The sequence below is a fragment of the Leptidea sinapis genome, chromosome 10 (genome assembly GCF_905404315.1).
Source record: "Leptidea sinapis chromosome 10, ilLepSina1.1, whole genome shotgun sequence".
Classification (NCBI taxonomy): Eukaryota; Metazoa; Arthropoda; class Insecta; order Lepidoptera; family Pieridae; genus Leptidea; species Leptidea sinapis.
In genome coordinates, this window is record NC_066274.1 from 5,563,798 (window position 1) to 5,582,262 (window position 18,465).

General features: G+C 33.8%; 1 protein-coding gene across 1 annotated transcript in view; it reads left to right on the plus strand.

Moving 5' to 3' along the window:
- Positions 1–4,754: 4,754 nt before the first annotated feature.
- The window catches only part of LOC126966408 (probable E3 ubiquitin-protein ligase RNF144A), a 153,675-nt gene continuing 139,964 nt past the window's right edge, over positions 4,755–18,465 (plus strand). The window contains exon 1 of the mRNA XM_050810427.1: positions 4,755–5,294. The gene's annotated coding sequence lies outside the window, so the exon portion shown is untranslated. The remainder of the gene's footprint in view (positions 5,295–18,465) is intronic.

An 18,465-nucleotide genomic window follows, 5' to 3' on the forward strand; every position in this document is an offset into this window, starting at 1 on the left:
GGAAGGCACTTCCAAAGAAAATGTACTAAGTTGATTGCTGTACGTATCCTCGGCAGACGGATAAGGCGTGCCATTCAGTATTGAGCTGTCGCAGTTCATTTCCTGTGTCCCACCAGAAGGCAAATGTGACTTTTGTTGTGCCATGCCGTTGTCATCAATATTCACAACAGAAAAAAGGGGTAATTATGATAAGTATTTATAAAATACTATTAATAATAATATGTGAATTGCAAAACAATGTACCTAAGAGTTATTTAAACAAATTTTAAATGAAAAAAATTTATGTTTAAAGATGTTTTAAAATGAAGAACGTCTTAACTGATATTATTATCCCAGTAAGAAAGTCCCATTTTAATATCGAACCAATAAAGTGTTTCACAGATTCCGTATAAAAACGTCCTATATTGATATGAAACACTCAGAAATTAAATCGTGTTTGTATAAAATTGTCTTAATATTTTATAAGACTTCTACTTTTTACTGTACTGTATTACAGAAAAAATGATTACCCTGTGAATGTACATTCGGGAAATCGTATTTTCACACTAAAAATGAGTTTCACTACTTCTCCATTAAAAAACGTCTTAAATTAAAATCGAACGCCCACAACTATTAACTGAGACAAAAAAGCAATACACAAGCAATGTTTATTATCTAAGAACTTGATAAAGTATCACACTAAACAATACAACTGAAAAATTTTAAACTTACCAGCATTTACACGTTTAGCCATATTAACAGCAGGAACATTTGAATGTGATGAACTAAGTCACAGTGTTATTGCAGGAGTGTGATTTGTGATGTGTATGTGACTGTGAATGGCGTTAAACTATTACAGGACGGGGACTATCTCATCGGGCTCCTAACAAAGCCTGTGACTTTGAATATAATATTAAGTTTCAGGCCGCTGGCCATCGTTAAATTGGTCATCCCTACGTCTCCGAGGGCGGTGCGGGTGCAGCATTCTTTTTTTGCGCTCTTTTAAAAAAAATATACAATATTGTATTTTCATTTTTATTGCTATAAAATAATCATAATCTAGTCCCAGGCTGTCCGATCACTAAAATATTCAGCTGTGGAGTAGTAAGATTTACGACAGAGCTATTTTTTCATAAAATAATTTAAATTTATTTACCTATAGATAATGCATGAAGAGTGGCTGGGACGTTATTATAAAAGTGTATACCCAGCGGATTATTTACCTATAAAGCTATTATGTATCTTATGAAGCCTACTAGAATAATTTATTTTTTTATAATTATATTTTCTAGTGTTATTATAATGAAAATCACTAATAAGAGCACAAAGGTTACGATTTTTGTAAACGTATATTTCATAAATGTACTGACAATGTACAGTTATAATAATTATTTCTTTTAATTTTTCTTTGAGTGAGTTTCTATAACCAAGCTGATAAATAGCACGAACAGCCCTCTTTTACAGAGCCAACACTATAATTCGCGTGAGGGTTGGGAATGAAATGTCAAGTACTCGTCCTGTTCGCAGCGGTGTACCACAAGGCACTGTACTTTCAAAACCTTCATAAGCAGACTAGAAAGAGGCGATCTAATTGAAACTAACAAAATACTAAATAATTATTTTAATGTCCCAAATTTTGAGAGCATGTTTCCAAGAAGGAGCAATCCTACACTAAGGGGACAAGATATGAAGCTAAAATATTAATTAGCAGGTTTATGTTATATGTATTATAAATAATAATAATAAAATCAATGTCAGCAGCATGACCCCACAGCAAAATACCGTACGTCATGCTGTGAAAATAACTGAGGTCCACTAATCTAGCGGTCGCAACATTCATGTACTCTCTAACCTTTTTAACGTCGTGTGCCTCAGAGCTGAGTCTATTTGCAAGTTGGGCATTATGTGGACACCACTGAAGCTTTTTATGTAACGTAATACCCAAGAAAGCCTTAGTGTCCACAAGTTCTAATCTCTGGTCATTTATGAGTAACTTAGTTTTTTCCTCCGCTGTGTTTGGTGTAGTGAACCGTAAATACTTTGATTTTTTTTACTGTCTAAGTGCAGATTATTCGCCTCAAGCCAACGCAATATCTTTGAGAGAGCATGGTTTACCTCGTCATCAATATTTGCTCGTCGCTTCACCCTAAAAATAAGTGAAGTATGATCAGCAAACAATACAATCTCATGGCTACAATCTACCATAAACGGTAAATCGTTAACATATATAAGAAACAAGAAAGGACCGAAAATAGTATCTTGTGGAACTCCTATTCCTACCGGTTTACCCAAAGAACGTTTACGTCGACTATCTGAACTCTTTTGCTTAAATATGATTTTAACAAACTTAGGGCAGTTTTTTTTTCACTCCATAATGCTTTCATTTTAGAAGTAAAATTTCATGGTGGACGCGGTCAAATGCTTTGGACAAATCACAAAATTCGCCCAATGCATCCTGTGATTCTTTCCAGGCGTCAAAGATGTGTTCAATGAGTATACTACCCGCATTAATTGTTGATAAGCCCCTAGTAAAACAAAATTGAGTATTGTTCAATAATTTAGAAAAATGCATTTGTAGGCAATATTTTACTAAAAACAGGCAACACTGAAATAGGCCTAAATTTAGCAGGGTTAAAAGAACTGCCCGATTGAAGCAAATGTATAACTTTGCTGTATCTTATAAGGTCAGGGAACTCAGCCTCATCAATGCATTCGTTAACTATTATTGCTAAGTCAGGTGCTATAATGACAAATATGTTTTTTAACAATATTAATCGAATATAGGTCCTTTGTATATTTAGATTTGAAGATGTTTAGTATTACTTTAACATAGGTACTTAAATTTCAAATCAATATACTGGTACGTGTAATTTCAGCATATCCTATACTGCTTTTGGTGAAGAGCCTTTGGTCGTGATAAATGGGATTTCGGAGAAGTATTTATTAAATTCATTTGCAATTTCTATTTGTAAACTTATAACGCGATTATTAATGTTAAATACAAAGAGGTGTTACAGCAACTCGATCTACCAGTTTCATTATTAATTATTACATTCCATCCTCATCTGTAATTAAATGTGTCTTCGCTTCGGGCCGGTAGATTTTAAGAAATCACAAAAAAATTAGGTGTTTTTTTTGGAATAACTTTTAAACCACTTTACCGATCGATTCCAAAAATTAATCAACTCTTAACATCAAAATACCTTGCCCGTTGCCATATGCTTCCTTCAAAAATTTTCTCATTCTGTACGTCCCTTCCTGTTGAAACCTATAAATTTTCGACTATCCAGTGCCTGGCCTGCTGTCGTTTTAGCCACATCAAATCACAGTGTAGGTCTAAGCTCAGGTGTTACAGATGTGCCCAGCTCCACACTGTCCTGTTTTGTCCTGCGATGTTTTAAAAGAAAAAGCTTCCTGCTTGCATTGCTCAGGTAGATATTTTGCGTCGGACAAGAACTGTACGGAGTTCTCGCCAGGAAAACATAAAGCTTATTATGTCTTAGGACAATATTTCGTATTTAGATGCACCTGCCCGTTTCCCTTCAGTCTGCAGGTCATATGCGGATATGACAACAGAGTTGTTCTCTTTTCCTACATTCTCACCCTGGCTCGTTAACTTCTCCTAACATGATAGGTTAACCCATCTCGACCCAGTTCCAACCCTATAAGAATAATCTTATAGGAGAACAAATTGTCTCCCGATATAAATCGGGAGACAATTTGTTCTCCTCGCCCCATACGCAAAGGGTTACAATAAGCAGCACCAATAACCCATCCAATTCCCTACCCATCGGATGTGTTCTTGGCAATAGCCAACCCAACTCCCCTCAATCCTAAGGAAAAAATGTTAGAACACCTTTCATCATTCCCCTAAGCATCGTTGCTCCATGCAGCGATCTCCCATTAACATTGAGACCCACTCTCACGATTGCTTGATTTTACGTAGTTTTTTTACAAGTGTTTCCAACTTGTGCTTAGTAATTAATAATCTAACCTTCAATTTCTTATTTTCAATTATTTTAGTTAATGAGAAATATAGTAAAGTAGTATAGTAAGTGTGAATATTAATATTGATGTTATTCTAGTGTAATAATATATATATGTATCATAGATAATAATAATTAGTAATAATTATTTGTGGATAATAATAATAGTAGTAAGTTATGTGTTGTGTAAGTCTATGTATAGGCCACAAGTTTTATTTCAATCGCGGGTAAAGATTTCACGCACACATTTCTTTATTATTTGAATTCCACACATCGTAGATTTTTAGTTTATTTTTATAATCTTTGAAACTTATAATCCACAAAATCGGCTATGCTAGAATATATTTATACTCGTTCAATAATCCAAATACGGCTATATATCACAAAACTGTTATAATCGAGGAGTCACTCGCTACCGACACTGAGTCCGAGTGTGGAGTCAATGCAAATTCTCGTGTTCTTAGCTTTTTTATTCTCGCGCCAAAGAACCGACCAAAATTTGAGAACAAGGCGAGAACCTGCGAATATTATGTGAATTGAATCCACATTCATGTTTCTCATGTTTTGCTGGTTTTGTCGCGTGAATGTGGAGCGGGCTTTAGAATAAGGAGTTGACACTTGACTCTGACTTGTCACTTGTTGACTGTTGAGACTTGAGAATTTTTAGGAAAGGCAGTAAGGCCTCTGGCTATAGCCTGTTCGAAAGAACAAAATAATAATAAAAAAAAAATATTGAGAATTTTTGAGAGTTGTCAACTTGTCAGTTTGAGTTGAAGGAGACATTATTTTAGGTCTGTAGATTCTGTAAGTGTACGTGTTACGGTGTTCTGTACTCCGCTGTTGTTTGATGGTTTTGTTCGTCGTCGTAGTTTCTCATTGTAGTTCGTAATGTAATAACAATAAAGTGATGGTGATTCTTCTTGATTGTAAATTATTCTTGATTAAATAGATTTTTTCATTTTTGTTTCATAGTGGTTGGAAGGCATTGAGACAGTAGTGCGGAGTACTTCCCTTTCTATGTAGCTAGATTGTAAATATCAAGTGAAAAATTTCAGCACTGGCTTCGCGAATAGTTCAAAGCTGCCTGTCGCACTTTTTATATGGCAGTATGTTGTTTTGATAATAGAACCTATATCTTGTATGTTTAAAATTTAATGTTAGGTTCTTGTTTTAATTCTATTGTTTTAGCATAGTTGTGTGATTCGTTTATCATTGAAGTTATTGTGTTTAGTATATTAGTTGTTCTTGGTGAAGTGTTGTGATAACTACTTCTGTGTTGTGAAAGTTATGATGATTCGAGTCGACTTCCATGTTGGCTATTTTCTACAGGTACGTTTATACTCTATAGCGTAGTTTATGAATGACAATATATATTTAATATTATTACCTACTTAATTTAATTTAGTAATGTGTACTGTACTGCCAATTATAATGTTAAAAACCAAACTAAAGGTCTTCAGTTTTGTTTCGTTTTTTATTTAAATGCTCTAAATAGCCAGTATAACTAACTAATCTCTGCAAAGCAAAAAACATTTTTTTTATGAAAAGTATTGCTGGAATTATGCTTTTTATAATGGTACCTATCATTGATGAAGTTAATCTTTAAACTTGAAACCAAAATAACAATTATCTGGAAATTTTCTAGAACAAAATGAAATGTCCAATTTGGTAAAATTGCATTGAATTATCTAATCATTTTACTTAGTCAAATTAAATTGTAATGCAAACTTTAATCCTAATAAGTCATATAAATGATTTTTAGAACAACTTTTAACAACTTAAAGACTATTTATCCTATTTCCTATATTTTCTATTACAAATTTTAATACATATCAGTAGCATAGCATTCTATTACATTCATATTTCAATATATTCAAAATAACGCAGATTATAAAATATAAATATGTACACACCTACTGCATATATTATACTTAGTAATTCTAGACACTTGTAATATTTCTCATATTATATGAATTAAGTGTACTTATATGATTAGTAAATCACAGTATCTACTTTAAATCTAGTTAGAACTGTTAAGGTCAAAATAGATTAATTTGCACTTAACACAAGTAAACAACACTTATAGTACACATGACCACAACTTAAGCATAATTAATACATATATTCTAAACATTTTTAATTAGTAAAATAATTCAATTAACTAGGTTCTTAAAAATTAAAGAAATTTATTCACTGCTTTGTTAGATGGTCACATCATTTACATATTTTTTGTGCATTCAGAATAAAATAATATCAGTGTTTCTGTTTTGCTCATATTATGCCTGTTAAAACCTAGGCAAAAACTCTGTTAATTGTTGACTGTTCATTAAGACCACACAGACATTGCTATGTAATAGTAAAATAAATGTGATTACTTATTACTTTCTGTAGTTATTATTAAAATTCTGGTTATGTATCTTAAAAATAAGCTATTTAAGGATTCATTATACAAGTTGTACAGTTTGAAAAAATAATTAAGTTGCTGTAGCTTCTATGATAGAAACAAATCCAAAGTTCAGTACATAAAAATCAAATTAACCTTCAGTACAGCAATACTCGATAAACAATCATTAGGTTTCACATAATTTTCAAAATATGTATATATTTTAAATAATAATAGAAAAAGAAATATCTCTATATGCACTCATTATAATAATTACAGACAGTGCCACCACATCTTACCCCCTGCCATATTTTATTCTACTTTTTTACACATTTTATGTAACGTAAAAGCCATGAAATAAATTAAATAAATAATTTATCTTTTTTGACCTATAATCATCATTGTTGCAAATAGCATGTTAATGGCAGTGCAAATATCATATTGACAAAGAGAGAGATTATTTGGTTATTATTTATATTAAATAAATAATGGCTCTTAGGTTAGCTGATCATATGCATCAAGAATTAGGGATATGTTGTAATGTTTATAGATTTATTCATTTATATTTATTATAATATACTTAACAATAAAAGAACTTTTCAAAGTACTTATTACTAACAGTGATATTCAGAAAGGAAATCATTATTTTTCTGAATATAGTATTTTTCTGTTGTGCTGCATTGGTGTAAAAAATTTGTAACTAAAGCATTTTATAGTTTACTAGCCGACAGACATTGTTCTGTAGATAATAAAAAGAAAATACTGTTTTGTAGGAATTTGCTTCTAATAATATTTCAAAACATCAAGAATTATTTCGTAACATATGCTCATTGTTGTTTTAATGAAATTGTTTCATACCAGAACTGTCAAACCATGTGTCAATAAATTTTCTCACAGAAAATGTGTCCATACAAAACAAATATGGGAAATAAATATATTTATGGGTCCCAAATCGAAATAAAAACAATCCTATCTCTGAAGTTGGACAAAACTGCACTCCATGAAGTAATCCCCATTAAAATCCGTTCATTAGTTTAGGAGTCCATCGCAGACAAACAATGTGTCACGTAATTTATATAATATTAAGACTTGGACCCGATAGACACTATTATGTCAATAGAAAAAAATGATGTATGTATTCGGAAACAATGTAGTCTAAAGCAATTGAGACTGAAATTAAAGTTAATGAGCTAAAAATGAAACATATACATATTTCTGAATGATTTTATAGCAAAATAAGAGTAATAAATGATAAGCATTAATATCGTATTTGTGTAAACAGCTTTTAAATTAACAATGTTTATAATTGCCAGTTTGTTAAAGTATTAAACTTATAACGGATAATATGTTATCCTTAAGAGATGTGATCCAGACTTTTCTGTAGACCTATATTCAAGATACACAATTCCACCTTACATTATTTTGTTATATCTCAAAAGGTTTAGTCAGCCTAAGAACTAAATGAAAACTCATTTAAAGCCCCCAGGCTCCTTATTTTTTTCTGACAACCTCAACAATATTGTTCCTGTGTACAAATATACACAAATATAAGAAATTATATATTAAAACCTTCCTAAAGAACCACACTATCCATTAGTAAAAACAGCATGAAAATTGGTGCTCTAGTTTATCACAAACCAACAGATGCGGCGGAGGATTTTGTTTGATAATTTGCAATGATATTGTATGTACTAAATCAAGACTATCAAATGGAAAAAAATTTAACTGATTAACATATTTTAACTACAAGAGATTATTACTTTATAATTGATTTTATTAATACTTTACTACTATTTATGCTTATTTATGTTCATTATAAGGGTTTCATTGGACTGTTGTTGTTTGTATGGTACTTCTAAAAACCTTCCTCCGTGTTTCTTTCAGTTCAATATTGCTCAGGTTTGTCCTTCTGATTTTTGCCGATGAATCACATTCTATTAAATAATAATAATCTTTAAATTTAGAAACTAGTTTTAGACCTTCTTCATTTTTAAACTATTGATTAATAATGACAACCAAGTTATGTGACATTATGTTACATTAGCACATTAAATAGAAACGAATAAGAAACTCTTTAACATCATATTATCTTAATTATACTTTAAAAGTACAAAGTACAAGCATAATGATAATAAAGATGAATTAACATCTAAAGAGACTGTTAGGTTAAAGCCTTCTTTGATTCATTCAATTGTCTTTTTTTTTAATAGAAATTATTGGATTTTGGTAAACGGCAACGCTCTTGTGATTCCTCTGGTGTTGCAAGAGAATGTGGGCGGTGATCACTTAACACCAGGTGACCCGTACGCTAGTTTGTCCTCCTATTCCATAAAAAAAAAATAAGGGACAAGACAAGTAGAATGTTCAGCTGATGATAATTGATATGCAGTGCCACTTAGGATTCTTGTAAATCCCGAATAATTCTGAATGGCACTACAATTGCGCTTGCCACCTTGAGGTGTAAGATGCTAAGTCTCATTTGCCCAGTAATTTCACTAGCTACAGCACCCTTCAGACCAAAACACAATAATGTTTAAACATTACTGTTTCACGTCACAAATAGGCGCCATTGTGGTACCCATCATCGGTGCAAAGAAGCCTCCCGATGGTGTCCCTCGGACTTCTATTTTTAATGAAACTATCCATTTTACCATATATATGCATGACATAGAGTCAAAATTAGAATTATAATATGAGATCTAAGTCTTAAAGTCCTTTTTTTTCTTTGTAAAACCATCAAATCAAAAATCAGCTTTGTCTTTACGATAACATAACACATCTTTCAAAACAAATGAACATCTATTTCTTAACACAATAATTGATGATAAGATAATGATTAACAATTATTGTGATTTACTTGTGTGATATGATAACACACCATGACCTTGTTTTGTACCTACATTTATTTGCTTAGTGATGATAAATATCTGTAATTATTACAGTTGGTTTAATTTCTCAAGCTATTATAACTGTTTAACGACTGAGATGTTAAAATTGAAATGGTTAGTCACCGGTGCATCAGTGCCACACCAGGAACCATTAGTACACCATTTTTAACTTTGCATCTAAATATTAACGTTCTGTCGAATTTGAAGCCACTTTTTTTCGTTTGGTAGCACCACAGTGCTTCTATCAATCATCTAAAAAAGCGATAAACACACCATCTACATCGGTAAAAACCGCATGATTCGAAACGACAATCGTTCACTTTGTTCCGGGCGTCCATCTTAGTAAGCGACCCGTAGAATGTAAGGTTTTTTGAAACATTTCAAATCTTTATTTACAACAATCGTTGTAACTTATTATAAGCTTTAAGTTCAGCGATGCTCTAGTGATAGAAGAGGTTACGGGCCGCGGTGAACACATACATTCAGATGACTCGTATATTTATGCTCGTTTGTCCTCCCTCCCTAGAAACATTCCTTACTGAAGAAAAAATTTTTTTTGTATCATTGTATTTTTTTTTAATTTATTTGGCCGTCACAAGTATCTTTATATATATATTTCTTGTGTGCTGTCACTGAACTCCTCCTAGACGGCTGGACAGATTCTAATGAAACTTTCTGTGTGTATTCAGGTGGATTCGAGAATGATTTAGATTCACAATTGAACTACCTCCTAAACGGTTCGACCGATTTTGATGATTTTTTTGTGTGTTGCAGTGAATTTTAGATTGGTGTGTGTCTTGAGGTGGATTCGAGAATGGTTTTAATTCACAATTGAATTACCTCCTAAACGGCTGGACCGATTTTGATGATTTGTTTGTGTGTTCCAGTGAATTTGAGATTGGTTTAGATTCTCAATTCCGTCGATATAATATAATTATCCTGCCTATGTGTATTTTTGTGGACTCCTCCCAACGGGTGGACCGATTTTTCAAATTTAAGACGTGTGTCCGAAATTTCCGACAGGACAACGTCTGTTGGGTCCACTAGTAATAATATATATATACAAGTATATACGTTGTATTGTTTATGTTTTGTCGGTAACATCACGGGGCGAGTGGGTGTTTTGCCCATTGCGTAGTAGAGTAGAAAGTAGCGAAAGTCAACTACTTTTACTTACAAGTGACCGTTGAATATATTTATTTTTGCTTAACTAAATATAATATAATTTTAGCAGTAGCATACCTACCTACAGTAAATTTCATTATAAATACTTTGAGAGTTACTAAGCCAAAAAATAATGTTCATCAAAACTAAAATTGTTTGGAAGACTGTGGAATAAGCTGAGCTTAAATCCTGCTCTGAGCTGATAATCATGCTTCCTGCTCTCCAGTATTATCGAGGGTATTATAACTCGTTTAACACGTGCCTTTTTCAAGAAATTTCTTGCGTCTTAGTGAATCAATAGCTGGCTGCTGTTTTCCCAAACCTTCAAGAAAAGAGCATACTCCTTAAAGGCCGGCAACGCATATCTTGACACCTGTGGTACACCTGTTGGACATCGCGTCCATGGGCGGTTGCCTCACCACTCCCCATCTCGTGGGCCTCTTGCCCGTTTGCTCCCTCTGGTCGATTGTCTTGCGCTCTCTAGGTTCCTCCATTGAGGTAAAACTAACTACTTACTAGGGGAAATGCCCCACTTATTAGACGTGGGTGTAAACTTTGAACACGTAAGTTCATGTTCATGATCATCAGCTCTTGTTTTGTAAAGCTATATTATGATCTAAATATCGATGATGTAAATCTCATTGTTATTAAATTAAGTATTCTCAACGAAGACTTTCTATATAATCTTTATATATATTTCTTGTGTGCGTGTGTATGTCACTGAACTCCTCCTAGACGGCTGGACCGATTTTGATGAAATTTTCGGTTGTTCGAGTGAATTTGATATTGGTGTGTCTTTAGGTGGATTCGAGAATGGTTTAGATTTACTATTGAACTACCTCCTAAACGGCTGGACCGATTTTGATGATTTTTTTGTGTGGTCCAGTGAATTTGAGATTGGTTAAGATTCTCAATTCCGTCCATATAATATAATTCTCCTGCTCATGTGTATGTCAGTGAACTCCTCCTAACGGCTGGACCGATTTTTCAAATTTAAGACGTGTGTACAGAACAACGTCTTTCGGTTCCACTAGTAATATAATTATATAAACGTTTCATAACATTCTAAGTTATGTTATAATCACTTGATATGTGTGTAATTAGATTCCTCTTTTCTTGTACTTGAACACTTATGTATTTAATCCTAAGACATTGTCGTAGGTTATGCACTCTTTTTCTTATCATATTATTTAGTGTTTTATTGTATTAAATCAAATTAAAATCACTTTATTCTATTCTATTCTATTCTTTCTAGTGGCTTCTGTGGAAGGGGCACCACAACTCGCCAATGTCACGTTTCAGTAGACCAACAAGCTTAGAGTGTGTCATTTGATCGGTGTAAACGAATTTACAAGTGATTATAGTAATGACCGGTGCGGTGCCCAGAATCAAAACAGATTTATTTTCTTATTATACCTGAATCAAATATACATGCTGTTAGATTAATCTAGGTCAATGATAACAGTGACAATTTCAAAATTTTTCTTTTCTTTTTACATTTACCACCACCAGGTTTAGCTTTAATGAGAAGTGAACTAAAGTGTAGAAGCAAGAAACTCATTGCCACTCTTTTAAATCAACACTAACTAATCCATCGTTTTATAAATCATATGGAAAGTGATGCAACAAAATAACTCAAACTTAAACTACTTATACTGGTACAAAGCACTTGCCCCGCTGAGAATGACTTCTCTATATTTTAGTTATTATATGTAGGTACTACTTAGTAGTAGTACCTCCATATTATTACCTTAATGGGTAAAACAGACTATTGAATTACGGTAAGGAATTAGGTAGGTATTTTCGTAAATGTAATTATTTCAATAACATGCTTATTACTTTGCATTGTTACTCGTTGTAACGTCACCGTTATCTTAAAAAAAATCTCACGCCAAATGCCATTTCACGAGTTTCATTAAATTCTATATCCTATGGTACCTATGTCTTGTATAATGTACTAGCTGACCCGACAGACGTTTTATTTATTTATTTATTTATTACACTTTTTTGACACCACATTAACAAAATATAACTTAATTACTAACATACATAATTACATGATATGGTGCAAATGGCGGCCTTATCACTATATAGTGATCTCTTCCAGGCAACCATTTGTAATACAATTAAAGAGAAAGGCAGAACATTAAAAGGGTAAGAAGTGTCAAAAATATAGACACACATAATATATACTATACTAAAATATAGATACGTTTATAAGAAAGTAAAATATGTAAAAAGTAGGAACAATAATTAACATTTCAGAATTGTTGAATTATATTGGTGGATACATACAGATAGATTCTATCAAATAGAGGACAGATAATGTTTTTTTCTCTCAGAACGTTGTTCTGTTCATAATAAAAAGAAACTCTTGCGGATGGAATTTTGGAAAATCCATTCCTAGCTGACCTCTACTCGGTGAAAAGAATATTCCTACCAAATTTCAAGTGTTTAGCTCTAATGGTTCCAGAGATATCGTGATGAGTGACTATACCTACGTGGAAATCTCTTATAGATTACAATAGATAAACAAGTAATGATGGTTTTCTACTTCCACACTTCGAATACGTAGGTTTTGAGGTTTTATGTGTATCAAGGTCTTTAACCATCTTTCTAAAATATATTAGAGATAAACCTATACTCTAAAATCTAATCTATCTATAATCTAAGATAAATGCTTCAGATAGTTTAAAATAATTCTATAATATTTTTAAAGAATATTTCAGAGTGGTTATGTTCTTTATAGCATTACAGAATTACAATTTTATAATGTAAGTACATATGTTAGTAAAGTAAAAATATATTAAATTTAATATTTGTATGCCGATTTATTGGCGAAATGTTCTGTGCACTAAGTGTGCGACTACAAATTGGACGTAATTCCAGAAAAACGTTCCAAACCACAAGCATGTCGAAATTGAGTTACGATTTAAGAACACAAAATTGGTCACGTGATTCATATTAACAGACTGACAAAAATGGCAGCCCTACTGTCATTCTTTAAATGACATCATGACTTAGTAGCCCAACCCACTTGTATGGAATACACTAATATTTATTAAACTTTAAACACGAATTCCTTAAAATGTGATGTTTGTAGCTTGGAACGATTTTCAGGAACTACGTCCAATTTTGACAACTATATTGGTAACAATGATTCACGAAAATAAATAAATTTCATTTCATTTCGAGGAATAGCTCTTTAAACCAAAACCAAACAAAACTTTAACGAGACAAAGAATATTGTTAAGGCGACACTAAACGGCGGCGACCTTGAACGATATTAGTTCACGGCTCCTATGTAACAAAGCCAATATTTTCAAAATTCTTGAATCGAAAATGTAACGATTTTAATAGACCCAAACAGTTTAATTGCTTACAATTCTCATGATTGATTACTAATCTGAATAAATGTACCTACCAAAAAAAGTAAAAGGTATAAGAACAACTTTTATGAGAGTTGATACTAAACAAATGCATCATGCCGAGAAAAAACTTGTATAGAGTATAGACTTAAGGGTATGTGTAACAGGATAAAGTTGTGTTCATAGCTCCAAATGCTATATTTTCACCACAAAACTTGTCGAAAAACACCTTGTTTGCGTGTTTTCTGTTTACCCTTCGCCTTAACAAGTTGCAAGAACTGTACTAAGTAGGTAGTGTGTGTGGGGAAATACATTCGATGAATGGTTAATCGGTGCCTTGTGGTGGGGTGGAATGTAATTGTCTATCGGTTGCGGGTCCCCTTTGAACTTCAGTGGCAATTTAGTGAAACTGGTTAAATAAATATTCTTTAAGATAGCTATAAAATAACAAATTATACTCTACTCCACCGAATACGAGGCAGCAGCAACATTTATCTGAAAGCGATAGCAGACAGCGGGGACTGTCCGTATGTTGGCCGTATTATATAAATAAATATTATGTCCCTTCGTAGTTATAATTACTAACACAATTAGATTATAAGTTTATTAACAATGGATCGTAGTTATCTGAAAATAAATGTTTTATTTATTTATTAAATAACTTAAATAAAACAATAACAAAGCCGGTTTTATTTATTTTTCAACTGCTTAATTGTTAGCCCATTCTTATTTTAAAAAAACCTATTAAAAACCACGGGTTTTGCTTTATTTTTGATAATTATTGTTATGATTATTATGCTAATTTCCGCTCAATCGTCGTTATTCTTTCTTACTTTAAACACTAGAGATTCTTTAACTAATGCCTAAACGCACAACCTTCAATTGCATTGTTAGTCGCGCTCCGATGATCTATTAGTACAGTTTATTTATTAAAACAGTTTTAACAACAACAAAAAAATCAACAAAAACTAATTAGTAAACATTACTTTAGATACATATTATTATTATTATTGATTCGTTACATAATCCCGTACGCTTCGTATGGGACAAGCCGCCATATTAATGACGTCAGGATTATAGACACTTTAAAAATCACCAATAAATTGCAGTCTCCATGCTGACGGACGTGACGTAGACCAACGCGCGGGGTAAATTAAATAATATAATATTTAAGTCTTTGCAGGGTTAAACCCGCAACTTGTTGCTCGATTCACAGAAACTAACCGCTCGGCCAACAGGTTCATTATTTATTTTATGGTCGATCATATTTGCTGTCAATTTTTAGTTTTATAGGCCTGATAAAATAGTCATAATGTATTTGCAGCCGTTCCCGATCATATTTACTACATACTTGACCTATATATTACTATTGAAAGTTCAATAACATTTTTTGATGGGATAAGTGAACCGTTATAATACTACCCACATTTATTTATGGCGACCGAGTGCCCGGGAACAAGCCTACGTAGATTTTAGCGTTTTATTTTTGTTTGTCAACCAATTGGAATTAAATAAACACAAAATGAGACGGGGAGGTTGCCATAACACATCAGTGAAAACCGCAATTAAATCGCTTATAGTCAAGAAGTAACAGTCGCTAATAGTCAGTTGTACTTTTATTCTGAACCGTTCGAGAAAAAACGCATAGAGCCACACAGAAGAGTTCTTTCGTCTCGCTTTTATACACAACCGAGGTTCCAGTGGTCAGTGAACAGCTTTACTCTTTCCGTAGTTGTTCGTGTTAGTAGTTAGTAGACCTGGTTTTGAGGCGATGTGCCTTAGCAGTACTATGAAAAATGGGGGTGTCTAGTTTACGCATAAACTTGAGTCTTGAGTCTAGTAGGTGCATTTAACCCATTATTTAGGTGATCTTCACAAAAGAGGTCTATATAGAAGATACAAGGTTCTTCCGGCACTGGTCGACGATTTCCCGAAAGAGACACGCATAGCCGGTCGGCATAACAATGCATGTTAGATAGGCATCCAAGAAATTGTGTAGAATAGCACACGGTTTGGTAAATAACAGCTTTCACAGTCAAAGCTTCAGCAAAATCGTTGACAGTTGCAAAAACTCCAGCGAACCCCAAATGATAGAAATTTCGTGAGAATCGACTTGTGCTATTCTATAGTGCTTCTCTTTAAGGCTGGGGGACCGAGCCAACGGCCTTGCGGAATCGAGCGGAGCTACGTTACCTCTACCGTACTAGATCGCCATAATTTTAAATGGTAGTGTAGAGGTCGATACGTCTTCCAGGTCCGATTTAAGAAAACCGGGATTTACGAATTAGCTCCGGAGTCGCCTGCTCTCTTGTATGCACTCAACCTTTCTTCGGAAAGCCTTTCGGGACTGGTCACTTCTGTTACACTGACTAATCTTTTATATATGTATTCTTCTGTACTAGCGAACTCCTCCGAAACGGCTGGACCGATTTGAATGATTTTTTCTGTGTGTTCGAATGGATTCGAGGATGGTTTAGATTCACAATTGAACTACCTCCTTAATGGCTGGACCGATTTTGATGATTTTCTAGATTCTCAGTACAGTCCATATATAATTCTCCTGCGTAACATACGCAGTGTAACATACATAGTGATCTCTTAAAGTCTGGACTGATTTTTCAAATCTAACACGTGTGTACAGGACAACGTCTGTCGGGTCCGCTAGTATTATTATAAATTCGTTTTGCCTATTCGTTCTAGAATGTTTTCTATCAGTGACTAGCTGACCCGGCAAACGTTGTTTTGCCATATAAAGTATAATTCACGCAATAGTTTTATAAGTAATAAAATATTGCCTATATTATAGCCTGTACATCATTTTGTTCTATTATCAATAGTTTTTGCAGCCCACGCAAATATAGGTTTTCGATTTTACACCTTGTGTTACAAAAAAGCAATTTTATTAAGGATGCCTAATTTTGAAAAAATAGCCTATAGCCTTCCTCGATACTACTATTATATGGACTACCCAACACTGAAAGAATCATTCAAATCGGACCACTAGTACCAGAGATTAGCGCGTTCAAACAAACAAACAAACAAACACTGCAGCTTTATAATATTAGTATAGATTTTAGCCAAGCTGCATCTACAGTATTACTACTACTATAAGAGACTTGGTCGCTAATACGGTAAGGCCACTCTGTCAAGGATACATCAAATGAGATAAGAGAGTCATACTAGATTATAGAATTCCATATGAAAATTGAAATTAAGTTCGCTGTGCATAAGACGTGTCGAGTCAGCCCTAGCCATTTGAAATGAAATGAAATGAAATTTCATTTGCAGGAAACATTGTACTTAAGATGTTAACATAATATTATCGATGCTTTGCTAGGTATGTCATTACATACCGGCCTTAATGTATTCCAAATTAATATTCTGTCAATTGGCATTGATCGTTTTCGGATAGATTTTGTTACGCAATCGCCAATCACAAGTATTTGTCGTATAATCACGCATAATACACACTGTCTCCTATGATATATGTATGGTCCTTCCTCCATTGCATCAAGCCTTTTATAAAAGCTCACTTATTCCAAGTCCTCTTAACGCCTTTTATCGTATTCTAATGTATTCCTATAACGTACGTCTAAGTCGTCGACCTTTCCCGATATCTCAATCCATAGCAGCATTATAAATTTGTGCAGTTTGCTTTCACGCTTTCAACCAGTGGGAAGCTCCTTTGTATAGGATGCCAGCTAGATTATGGGCACCACAACGGCGCCTATTTCCACCGTGAACCAGTAATGTGTAAGCATTAGTGTGTTTCGGGCTGAGGGCGCCGCAGCTAGTGATATTACTTTGCAAATGAGACTAAACATCTTATGTCTCAAGATGACAAGGGAAATTGTAGTGGCGCTCAGAAGTTTTTTAAGAATCCTGAGCGCCACTGCATTGTAATGGTTAGGGCGTATAAATTACCATCAACTGAAAGTCCTCCTCGACTAGTCCCTTATTTAAAAAAAAAGCTCTACAAAACCGAACCATCTACAGGCTAAGGACTCACGAAGCGGTTTTCACCCGTGCCCGCCGCGGTTGCGGGCCCGCAGCCTTTGTAGAATACAGATATTTATGTAAAAAATGAAAGCACATTTCACGACACGTTTTACGCCCGCGGCGTGTGCGATTGTTTGCGGGTCCCGCTGCACCGGCCGCGGCGGTCATCTTGTACCGGCGGGCGCGGGTCGCGGGTGCATATTCCATCAGTTTCTTCAGTCAATACTAATTTGTCAGATGATGTGTATTTTCAATAAAGAAACATTTTCAATATTACCACTTATTTCATTAACACCTGACGCAAAAACTGGGGTACCCCCTATGTGTATGTGTGTGAGTGAGTGTGTATGTTCGTACGTGCGTGCGAGTTATTAAAAGAAACTTACATACCTTAATGTCACTGCCAACATTTCCTCTGGTGATATGGGATCTCGCATATTAGTATGTTGTTTTTGAAGAGCAGTTTCTGTTTGTCTTAAAAGTTCTAAATAACTACATACGGACATTCGAAAATAATTAAAGAATTTTTCCTCATCCTTCTTTAAGTCATTAATAAGAGTAACAAATAATCCATAACGATCTCTTTCCGCAATCAGTGGATGTATCCAGAACCTTCTTTTAGGCCTTCTTTTTTTAATTCTTCTGTGACGGAAGTATAACGCAACAGCTCGTTTCTGGTGTATGTCCATGACGGTCTG